Source organism: Aotus nancymaae, unplaced genomic scaffold, assembly GCF_030222135.1.
Source record: "Aotus nancymaae isolate 86718 unplaced genomic scaffold, 86718_ANA_hifiasm-v0.15.2.pri h1tg000053l, whole genome shotgun sequence".
NCBI lineage: Eukaryota > Metazoa > Chordata > Mammalia > Primates > Aotidae > Aotus > Aotus nancymaae.
In genome coordinates this window covers 31,558,602-31,570,987 of record NW_026988467.1, presented here as the reverse complement: position 1 = coordinate 31,570,987, position 12,386 = coordinate 31,558,602, and the positions used below count along the sequence as shown (strand labels likewise).

Sequence of the window (12,386 nt, the reverse complement as noted above, 5' to 3'; positions counted from 1 at the left end):
GATTATGGTCCAAGACTGTGGTGAGTGGGAAACCCACGGATGACTGAAACTCAGGAAGTCTGTTTTCTTGAAAGAAGTATAATGAAACCAATTGGGGAATCTCTGGAATTTTGCTCCCATGGGTACAGTAAGGATGATCTGGTCAGGTCCCTTTCATTTAGGAGTGAGCAGGGAATTGGGGTTAAGACTGGGATCTTTTACCAGAACCCAGTCTTCTGGTTGTAGGAAGGGATTAGGGGAGTCAGCGACGGGCTGTGGCAGGTATTTGTCAACATATTTCCAAAATGAAACAGAGGATGGTATACAGAAGAGGGGAAACAGGAGGAGTTGGGTGAGGTGGACCTGACCTTGAGGTGGAACAAAAAGGGCAAGTGGTCTCCTATACGTTAGTTCAAAGGGGCTTAGCATTAAAGGTTTATGTGGGAGCACCCGAATTTTTAGAAGGGCCAAAGGTAAAAGTGTAACCCAGTCTTTTTGTTGTTGTTGTTGTTTTTATTTTTTAAGAGACGGAGTTTCACTCCTGTTGCCCAGGCTGGAGTGCCATGGTGCGATTTTGGCTCACTACAACTTCCGCCTCCCAGGTTCAATTCTCCCCATTCAGCCTCCTGAGTAGCTGGGATTACAGGTGCCCACTACCATGCCGCTAATTTTTTGTGTTTTTGTTTTTAAATTTATTTGTATTTTTATTTTTTTGAGACAGCGTTTCACTCTTGTTGCCCAGGCTGGAGTGCAATGTAGCAATTTCAGCCCACTGCCACCTCTGCCTCCTGGGTTCAAGCAATTCTCCCGCCTCAGCCTCCAGAGTAGCTGGGATTACAGGCATGTGCTACCACGCCCGGTTAATTTTATATTTATATTTATTTATTTATTTGAGATGGAGTTTCACTCTTGTTGCCCAGGCTGGAGTGCAATAGCACGATCTTGGCTCATTGCAACATCTGCCTCCCACGTTCAAGTGATTCTCCTGCCTCAGCCTCCTGAGTACCTGGGATTACAGGCATGTACCACCATACCTGGCTAATTTTGCATTTTTAGTAGAGACGGGGTTTCTCCATGTTGGTCAGTCTGGTCTCAAACTCCCAACCTGAGGTGATCTGCTTGCTTCAGCCTCCCAAAGTGCTAGGATTACTGGCATGAGCCACTGTGCCCAGATAATTTTGTATTTTTAATAGAGACGGGTTTCTCCATGTTGGTCAGGCTGGTCTCGAACTCCTGATCTCAGGTGATCTGCCTGACTTGACCTCCCAAAATGTTGGGATTACAGGCATCAGCCACCGTGCCTGGCATTTTTTGTATTTTTAGTAGAGGTGAGGTTTCATCATATTGGCCATGCTGGTCTCAAACTACTGACCTTAGGTAATCCACCTGCCTTGGCCTCCCAGAGTGTTGGGATTACAGGCGTGAGACACCACGCCCAGCTGTAACCCAGTCTTTATGTGTCTGTAGTGAGTACCTGGTGAGGGTGTTTTTTTAGAATGTCATTCATTTTTTCAACTTTTCCTGAAGATTGAGGTTGATATGGGATGTGTAGCTTCCAGGTGATTTGTAGGGCTTCTCCAAGTGTTTGAGTAATTTGAGAAATGAATTCAGGACTATTATCAGATTGAAAAGAAAGAGGCACGCAGAACCTGGGGATGATTTCTATTATTAATTTAGAAGTGACAGTAGAAGCTGTTTTGTTGGTTGTGGGAAAAGCCTCAACCCATCCCAAAAAGGTATCAACTAGAACTAAAAGAAATCAAGGCCGGGCACATGGCTCACACCTGTAATTCCAGCACTTTGGGAGGCTGAGGTGGGTTGATAACCTGAGGTCAGGAGTTCAAGACCAGCCTGACCAACATGGTGAAACCCCATCTCAACTAAAAAATACAAAACTTAGCTGACCATGGTGGCAGGTGCCTGTAATCCCAGCTACTTGGGAGGCTGAGGCAGGAGAATCGCTTGAACCCAGAAGGAGGTTGCAGTGAGCTGAGATTGTGCTATTGCAGTCTAGCCTAGGCAACAGAGCAAGACTCCGTCTCAGGAAAAAAAAAAAAAAGAAAGAAATCAAACCTTTTTTACTGGGGGGATATGGGTAAAATCAATCTATCAGTCCTGTCCTGGAAGGTGTCCCCTGGCTTGATGGGTTGAGAAAGAAGGGGGTCTAGTGTTGGAGTGGGGGGAAGCTTTCTGGCAAATAGAGCATTGATGGGAAATGGCTTTTAACTGTTCCTTTATATCTGGGGTTATGGGTATATGGAAACTTAAGAAATGTTGTAGAGGGCAATGGCTAGTGAGGAAGAGGTTGTGAATATCCCATAAAAGAACTGGTTTTTCAGGGTCAGGTAGGACTAATTTATTTTGTATGAGCCAGTATGGGAGTTTGAATTGTGCCCCCGCCATGATAAGTTGTTGTATATGGTGTTCTGGATAAAAGGAAGGGATATGTTGTATGAGGGGAAATAGGGATTGGGAAATTGGGTGATTAGTTGAGGCATGGTTTGCCCAATAGGCAATCTCACAATTGCCTAAAGAAATGTAGCTTTTATCTGATTGATGTCTTTGCAATGGATAAGTAAAACCTTTCCTGAAAGTAAAGCTGCCTTTAGTAGATGATGGATTGGTTTTCTATTAATGATAGTAGTTTCCTTAGCTGTGAGATAGCCCTGCTTGCTCCAAATTTGGACATTGGAATGGGTGATGTTATAGGCATATTTAGAATTGGTGTATATATTAACTTGTGTGGTTTTTGCTAGGGTTAGTGCTCTTATTAGGGTAACTAATTCTGCTTAGTGGCAAGATATGCCCAAAGGCATGGGGGTAACTTCTACAACTCTTCTAGGTGGGAGAGAGTGGGTATCATCAAGATATCCCTCAGTAATGGCATATCCTGCTTGGAGGGGAGGGTTTTTTATGTGCTGCCATCTATAAACCAATCTGGGGCTCCCTTTATGTGAGTGGAAGTAAGACAGGAGAATCGCTTAAACCTAGGAGGTGGAGGTTGCAATGAGCTGAGATCTTGCTATTGCACTCCAGCCTGGGCAACAAGAGTGAAACTGACTCAGAACAAACAAGCAAAAAAACAAGACCCAACATATTGCTGCCTGCCAAGAGACTCACCTCACCATTAAAGACAAACAGAAGCAAAGTTAAAGGATGGAAAAAGATATTCTATGCAAACAGAAACCAAGAGTAAGCAGGAGTAGCCACACTTATATCAGATAAAATAGACCTTAAGTCAAAAACTATAAAAAGAGACAAGTTACTGTACATGACAAAGGGATCAATTTAGCAGGAGGATATAACAATTATAAGTGTATATGTGCCCAACACCAGAGCACCTAAATATGGAAAACAAATATTACTAGAGCTAAAGTGAGAGATAGACTGCATACAATAATAGAAGGGGACATCAACACCCCACCCTCAACAATGTACAGATCATTTATCTAGAAAATCAACAAAGAAACATCAGACTTTAGCTACACCACAGACCAAATGATTTAACAGACATTTGTAGAACATTCCATCCAACAGCTACAGAATACACATTCTTCTCAACTGAATATTATCCAGGATAGACCATATATTAGGCCACTAAACAAATCTCAGCAAGTTTAAGAAGATAGATCATAGCAAGTATCTTTTTAGACCACAACATGGTATAAAATCAACAATAAGAAAAATTTCAGAAATCTTACACATATATGGAAGGTAAACAAGATGATCCTGAATGACCAATGAAGAAATTAAAGTGGAATTTTTTTTTTTTTTTTTTTTTTTGAGGCAGAGTCTCCATCTGTTGTTCAGGCTGGAGTGCAATAGTGCGGTCTTGGCTCACAGCAACCTCTGCCTCCTGGGTTCAAGTGATTCTCCTGCCTCAGCCTCACGAGTAACTGGGACTACAGGTGTGTACCACCAAACCCACCTAATTTTTTGTATTTTTAGTAGAGGCAGGGTTTCACCATGTTAGCCAGGATGGTCTCAAGCGCCTGACCTCGTAATCTGTCCGCTTTGGCCTCCCAAAGTGCTAGAATTACAGGCGTGTGCCACCATGCCTTTCCTTCCTTTTTTCCTTCCTTCTCCCCTCCTTTCCTTTCTTTCTTTCTTTCCTTCCTTCTTTTTCTTTCTTTCTTTCTTTTCTTTCTTTCTTCTTTCTTTCTTTTTCTTTCTTTCTTTTCTTTCCTTTCTTTTTCTTTTTCTTGTTTCACTCTATCACCTAGGCTGCAGTGAAGTGCTGTGATCATAGCTCACTGAAGCCTGTAGCTCCTTCACTCAAGCAATCTGCCTGCCTCAGCCTCCTGAGTAGCTGTGACTACAGGCATGTGTCACCATGCCTGGCTAAAAAAGAAGAAATATTTCTTTCTCTCTGTCTCTCTCTCTTTTTTTTTTTAAGACAGAGTCTAGCTCTGTCACCCAGGCTGAAGTGCAATGACACAGTCTCGGCAACTTTCACCTCCTAGACTTCAGCAATTCTCATGCCTCGGCTCCCTCAGTAGCTGGGATACAGGCATGTGCAACCACACCTGGCTAATTTTTTGTGTTTTTAGTGAAGATGGAGTTTCACTATGTTGACCAAGCTGGTCTTGAACTCCTGGCCTCAAGAGATCTACCCTCTGGCCGGGCACAGTGGCTCACACCTGTAATCCCAGTACTTTGGGAGGCCAAGGCAGGTGGATAAGGAGATCAGGAGATGGCCAACTATCCTGGCCAACATGGTGAAATCTGTCTCTATTAAAAATAAAAAATTTAGGCAGGTATGGTGGTGCATGCCTGTAGTCCCAGCTACTCAGGAGGCTGAGGCAGGAGAATCACTTGAACCCAGGAGGCAGAGGTTGCAGTGAGCCGAGATCATGCCACTGCACTCCAGCCTGGTGACAGAGCAAGACTCCATCTCAGATAGAGAGAGAGAGAGAGAGAGAGAGAGAGAGAGAGATCGAGATCTACCCTCCTTGGCCTCCCAAAGAGCTGTGATTACAGGTGTGAGTCACCATGCCTGGCCAAGAAGAACTATTTCTAATAAACTACCTAACCATGCACCTCAAAAAACTAGAAAAACAAGAAAAAAAACTAAACCTAAAACTGATAGAGGGGAGCAAATAATAAAGCTCAGAGCAGAAAGAAAAACATAGAGACTAAAAAAAATTTCAAAAGGTCAGTGAAATCAAGAGTTGGTTTTTTGAAAATAATCAACAAACCTTTAGCTAGACTAACAAGCAAAAAAGAGAAAAGACCCAAATAAATAAAATGACAGATGAAAAAGGAGACACTGCAACTGATATCACAGGAATACAAAGGACCATAAGAGATTATCATGAACAACTATATGCCAACAAACTTGAGAAGATTAAATTCTTGGACAAATACAACCTGCCAAGATTATACGAGGAAGAAATAGAAAACTGAACAGACCAATAATGAGTGAGGAAATTGAAACTGTAATTAAAAAGTCTTCCATCAAAAAAACTCCAAAGCTGGGTACAGTGGCTCATGCCTGTAATCCTAGCACTTTGGGAGGCTAAGGTGGGTGGATCACCTGAGGTCAGGAGTTTGAGATCAGCCTGGTCAACATAGTGAAATCCCGTCTCTACTAAAAATACAAAAATTAGCCGGACATGGTGACACACACTTGTAATCCCAGCTACTTGGGAGGCTGAGGAAGAAGAATTGCTTGAACCCAGGAAGTAGAGGTTGCAGTGAGCTGAGATTGCACCACTGCACTCCAGCCTGTGTGACAGGAGCAAGAATCTATCTAAAAAATAAAAAATAAAAAAATTCCAAAACAGAAACACATCTTGGACCCAATGGCTTCACTGCTGAATTTTTTTTTTTTTTTTTTTTTTTTTTGAGATGGAATTTAACTCTTGTTGCCCAGGCTGGAGTGCAATGGCACGATCTTGGCTCACTGCAACCTCCACCTCCCAGGTTCAAGCAATTAACCTGGCTAATTTGGTATTTTTATTAGAGATGGGGTTTCCCTATGTTGGTCAGATTGGTCTCGAACTCCTGACCTCAGGTGATCCGCTTGCCTCAGCCTCCTAAAATGCTGGGATTACAGGCATGAGCCACTGTGACCAGCCTTCACTGCTGAATTCTACAAAACATTTAAAGAAAAACTAATATCAATTATTCTCAAACCATTCCTTAAAATTGAAAAGAAAGGAATACTTCCAAACTCATTTTAAGATGCCAGCATTTCCTTGATTGCAAACTATACAAAGACAAAACAACAACAACAACAAAACTACAAAATTTTATAGTTTTATATTTGACATTTAGATTTAGGCTCCATTTTGAGCTAATTTATGTGTGAAGTGAGAGGTTTAGTTCAATACGTGTATACGTATATGTTATATTTGCATAAGCGTTGGGAAAAACAACAAAGGAGGAAGGACTTAGAGTACCTACATAAATAGGTTGTGAGTAACACATAAGGAACAACAAACTGCAGAAGACCGCGGGAGGCTTCTGAGGAGGAAGGCTTCTCCATGCCTCATGTTCTGGTGCAGGGTGACCTGGACTCTGTTACCATAAACATTGTGCTCAAGGACGTAAAACCCCTTTGTAGCACTATTATGTAGCCAGACGTGTAGGCTCCTTGTAAGGCCTGCGCTCCATCAACTGTACATAGGTAATAAGCTAAAGATAACCACATGTTCTTGTTTTGTGAAACTCCCAAACTGCCACTATTATCAATCCTTAGGATGACACACCAGTTCCGGCTCACTGATTCAGTTCTGGCTCACTGATTCATCCACCATCACTCCACCCCTACCCTATAGATCATAGTAATTGTAATCAATAAATAGTGTGGATGATCAGAGCTCGGGACCTTCACTGTTTCCTCCGGAGTGATAAAGTGATGGCCCCCTGGTCCCACTGTCTCTCTTAATTTGTCTTTTTCTCATTCTTTTGTCTCCACTGAACTCAGGGTACCCATGGGTGATGTAGGGCTGGCTCCCTATATTCTAGTGCCCAACGTGGGGCTCATGGATTCCCTACGTTCTGGCACCCAATGTGTGGGGCTCATGGATCCCTACACATATGGATTTCCAATTGTTAAAACATCATATGTTGAAAAAAAAGACTGCTGTCTCCTCACTGAATTTCCCTTTTACCTTTATCAAAAATCAATTGGCCATATTCACCTGCATTTCTCCCTGACTGTCTACTCTGTTACTTGAATCTGTATGTCTATCTCTTTGTAAATACCACAATTTCTTCTTCTTCCTCTTCCTCTTCTTCTTCTTTTATTTTTCTTGAGACAGAGTCTCACTCTGTTGCCCAGGCTGGAGTGCAACGGTATGATCTTGGCTCACTGCAACCTCCGTCTCCTAGGTTCAAGCAATTCTTGTGTCTCAGCCTCCTGAGTAGCTGGGACTACAGGTGTCCGCTACCATACCTGGATAGTTTTTGCATTGTTAGTAGAGATGGGGTTTTGCCATGTTTGCCAGGCTGGTCTCAAACTCCTGGCCTCAAATGATCCTCTCATCTTGGTCTCTCAAAGTGCTGGGATTACAGGCATGAGTCACCACACCTGGCCAACACAATTTCTTGATTACAGTAGTTATATAGTAAGTCTTAAAAATTTTACGCTGAGTACTGTGGTTCATGCCTGTAATCCCAACACTTTGGGAGGCCATGGAGGGAGGATCAGTTGAGGCCATGAGTTCAAGACTAGCCTGAGGAAAATAGCGAGACCCTGTCTCTACATTTAAAAGAATGTTTTTTATTTTTCCAAAGGTTATTGGGGTACAGGTAGTGTTTGGTTACATAAGTTCTATAGTGATGATTTGTGAGATTTTGGTGCACTCATCACCTGAGTAGTATACACTGCACCCTATTTATAGTCTTTTATCCCTCGCCCCTACTTTCAATCTCCCCCCCAGGTCCCCTCTACAAAATTAAAAAGAAAAATTAGCTAGGCATGGTGGTGCACGCCTATAGTTCCAGCTACTTGGAAGGCTGCGGCAGAAGGATCACTTGAGCACACAAGTTAGAGGTTGCAGTGAGCTGTGATCACACCACTGCACTTCAGCCTGGGCAACAGAAGGAGACCTTGAGTTTTAGTTTTACTTCAATCAGAATATTTAGGCCGGGCATGGTGGCTCACACCTGTAATCCCAGAACTTCGGGAAGCCAATGTAGACAGATCACTTGAGGTCAGGAGTTCAAGACCAACTTGGTCAACATGGTGAAACCTCATCTCTACTAAAAATACAAAATTTAGCTAGGCATGGTGGCACATGCCTGTAATCCCGGCTACTTTGGAGGCTGAGGCAGGAGAATCGCTTGAACCCGGGAGGCAGAGGTTGCAGCAAGCTGAGATTGCACCATTACATTCCAGCCTGGGTGACAGAGTGAGACCCTGTTTATAAATAAATACATACAGATATTTAAAGACTTTGATTTGTTTCAAAATTTTTTTGGCTATTTTAGTTCCCTTGCTTTTCCATAAAATTTTAGAATCAGCTTGTCTATATTTACAAAAGTACTGCTGAGATTTTTTTGAGGCAGGGTCTTGCTATGTTGCCCAGGCTGGCCTTGAACCCCTGGGCTCCAGCGATCTTCCTACCTTAGCTTCTTCAGTAGTTGGAACTACAGGGGCAACAGGTGCAATTACTACCTTTGCTGAGATTTGGACTGTGTGAAATCTATAGATCAATTTGGGAAGAATCTGTGTCTTTTTTACATTAAGTCTTTTAATCATGAACACCTATAGTAAAAGCCTGAATGCTTTTCCCCTAATGTCAACAAGCCAAGATTGTCTACTCTCACTACTTCAATTCAACATTGTACTGCAAATCCTAGCCAAGATAAAAAGCATACAGGTTGGAAAGAAATAAATACAACTTTTCTTTTTCTTTTTTTTTTTTGAGATGGAGTCTTGCTCTGTTGCTCAGGCTGGAGTGCAGTGGTGCGGTCTTGGCTCACTGCAACCATTTATTTAAATCTTTTTTTTATATTGGAATAATATATTTTATTAAGGATAATTTTCTTTAATATTTTCTTTTTTTTAAAATTTATTTATTTAACTTTAAGTGCATACTATATCTGGCATTTCTCCCCATGTTATCTCTCCCCACCCTCCCCTCCCTCCCCTCCCCCTGCTGTCTCTTCCCTACCCCTCCCAGCTGCCCCCAGTGTGTGATGCTCCTCTCCCTGAGTCCATGTTTTTAATTTCTTTCATTATTGTTTTCAGCATACAACACAGAACACGTTTTATTAGATTTATATCTAAGTATTTCCTATTTTGAGACATTGTAAATCCTATTTAAAAATTTTTATTTTTGGCCAGGCACAGTGGCTCACACCTGTAATCCCAGCACTTTGGGAGGCCGGGGCAGGTGGATCACCTGAGGTCAGGAGTTCCATACCAGCATGGCCAACGTAGTGAAACCACATCTCTTCTAAAATACAAAAACTAGCCAGGCATGGTGGCAGGTGCCTGTAATCCCAGCTACTTGGGAGGCTGAGGCAGGAGAATTGCTTGAACCCAGGAGGCGGAGGTTGCAGTGAGCTAAGATTGGGCCACTGCACTCCAGCCTGGGTGACAAGAGAGATACTCCATCTCAAAAATTAAAAAAAAAAAAAAAAAAAAAAGAAATTCTAATTGTTCATTGCTAGTATATAAAAATACAATTGGTTTTTGTGTGTTGACCTTGCAACCTTACTAAAGACATTTATTAGTTGTAGGAGTTTTTTTAATAGATTCCTTGGGATTATGTGTATATAAAATCATGTTATGTGGGAGTCTCTTGGAGCCTGTTCTGGCTTGGGAGGCTGCTTGATTTGAAAACAAAAAACAAAAAAAGGAAAGAAAAGTTGTGGCCAGGTGTGGTGGCTCACGCCTGTAATCCCAGCACTTTGGGAGGCCCAGGTGGGTGGATCACAAGATCAGGAATTCAAGACCAGCCTGGCCAACATGGTGAAACCCCATTTCTACTAAAAATGCAAAAAATTGGTCGGGCGTGGTGACAGGTGCCTGTAATCACAGCTACTTGGGAGGCTGAGGCAGGAGAATTGCTTGAACCCGGGAGGTGGAGGTTGCGGTGAGCTGAGACTGTGCCACTGCACTCCAGCCTGGGCAACAGAGCGAGACTCCATCTCAAAAAAAAAAAAAAGAAAAAGAAAAATTGTATTTTTTCTTTCCAATTTGTATACCTTTTATCTTGGCTAGGACTTGCAGTACAATGTTGAAGTGGTGAGAGTAGACAATCTTGGCATATTGACATTAGGGAAAAAGCATTCAGCCTTTTGCCACTAGGAATCATGTTAGCTACAGGTTTTTGCAGATGCCCATTATCAGGCTGAGGAGGTTCTTCTCTATTCTACTATTCTGAGAGTTATTTTTCTTTTTTAAAATTATGAACGGGGGCCAGGCGCAGTGGCTCACGCCTGTAATCCCAGCACTTTGGGAGGCCGAGGCGGGTGGATCACGAGGTCAAGAGATCGAGACCATCCTGGTCAACATGGTGAAACCCGTCTCTACTAAAAATACAAAAGATTAGCTGGGCATGGTGGCGCATGCCTGTAATCCCAGCTACTCAGGAGGCTGAGGCAGGAAAATTGCCTGAACCCAGGAGGCGGAGGTTGCGGTGAGCCGAGATCGCACCATTGCACTCCAGCCTGGGTAACAAGAGCGAAACTCCATCTCAAAAAAATAAAAATAAATAAAATAAAATAAAACTATGAACGGACATTGAATTTTGTCAAATACCTTTTTTTCGGTATATAAACTATTTATTAACATACAAGACCCACAGACTTATTTCTTTGTGGACATACCCACAGCGCGGCCATGGTGGCCAGTGGTCTTGGTGTGCTGGCCTTTGACACGAAGGCCCCAGAAGTGGTGCAGCCCTCCATGGGCCTGAATCTTCTTCAGTCTCTCCAAGTCTTCATGGAGCTTGTTGTTCAGACCATTGGCTAGGACCTGGCTATATTTCCCATCCTTTACATCCTTCTGTCTGTCCAAGAACCAGTCTGGGATCTTGTACTGGCGTGGATTCTGCATAATGGTGATCACACGTTCTACTTCATCCTCAGTGAGTTCTCCCACCTTCTTGGTGAGGTCAGTGTCTGCTTTCCTCAACACCACATGAGCGTATCTTCAGCCCACACCCTTAATGGCAGTGATGGCAAAGGCTATTTTCTGTCGCCCATCGATGTTGGTGTTGCGTACTCACAAAATATGCTGGAACTTTTCAGGGATCACTAGAGACACGGCAGCAGCACAAGTGGTGGTGTGTAGGCCTCCTGTGGAAGAGACTGTCAAATACCTTTCTGCATCAACTGTGGAAATGGATATGATCATGTGGTTTGTCTTTAGATTATTAATATGTGATTATACTGATTGATTTTCAAATACTGAACCAGGTCAGGCACGGTGGCTCACACCTATAATCCTGAGGCTGATGTGGGAGGACGGTTTGAGCACAGGAGTTCAAAGGTGCAGTGAGCTAGCTATGATCGCACCACTTCACTCCAGTCTGGGTGACAGAGTGAGATCCTCTCTCTTTAAAAAAAAAAAATTAAGGCCGGGTGTGGTGGCTCATGCCTGTAATCCTAGCACTTTGGGAGGCTGAGGTGGGTGGATCACCTGAGGTCAGAAGTTCAAGACCAGCCTGGCCATCAGGGTGAAATCCCAACTTAAAGAAAAAAAAATTTTTTTAATTAAAAAAAAAATTAAAAAACATATGTGTGTGTGTGTGTGTACACACACACACATTTATATATAAATATATAATGAAATGAAATGAAAATATATTATTTAATATAATTATTTTATAAATTATATAAAATTATATAAAACCAGACTTCCTGGAGGAAACCCCATTTGGTGTTTTTTTGAGACAGAGTCTCGGTGTGTTGCCAGGCGCCAGGCTGGGGTGCAGTGGCGCGATCTCGGCTCACTGCAAACTCCTCCTCCTGGGTTCAAGCGATTCTCCTGCCTCAGCATCCCGAGTAGCTGGGACTACAGACGCGTGCCACCATGCCCAGCTAATTTTTGTATTTTTTAGTAGAGACGGGGTTTCAATATGGTCTCAATCTCTTGACCTCGTGATCCGCCCGCCTCAGCTTCCCAAAGTGCTGGGATTACAGGCGTGAGCCACCGCGCCTGGCCTAGGTGTATTATTCTCTTTATATATTCTCTTTAATAATATTTTAAAGATTTACTAATATTATATTATTAGTAAATCTTATATTTTTGTTGAGGATTTGTGTGTTTATATTGATGAAAGACATTAACTTGTAGTTTCCATCTTTGCCTTGCTTCAGAATCAGGTTAATTCTGGCTATATAAAATGAGATGAGAACGGTTTCCTTTTCTTCTATCTTCTGGAGGCTACTGTAAAGATTTAGTGTCATTTTTTTTCTTTAAATGCTTGGTAAGATTTACCAGT

The 12,386-nt window shown here is 42.5% G+C and overlaps 1 pseudogene; it reads right to left on the bottom strand.

The window, feature by feature from the left end:
* Nucleotides 1-10,747: 10,747 nt before the first annotated feature.
* LOC105709301 (small ribosomal subunit protein uS13-like) lies at nt 10,748-11,296 on the bottom strand (annotated as a pseudogene).
* Between the last annotated feature and the right edge of the window lie 1,090 nt (nt 11,297-12,386).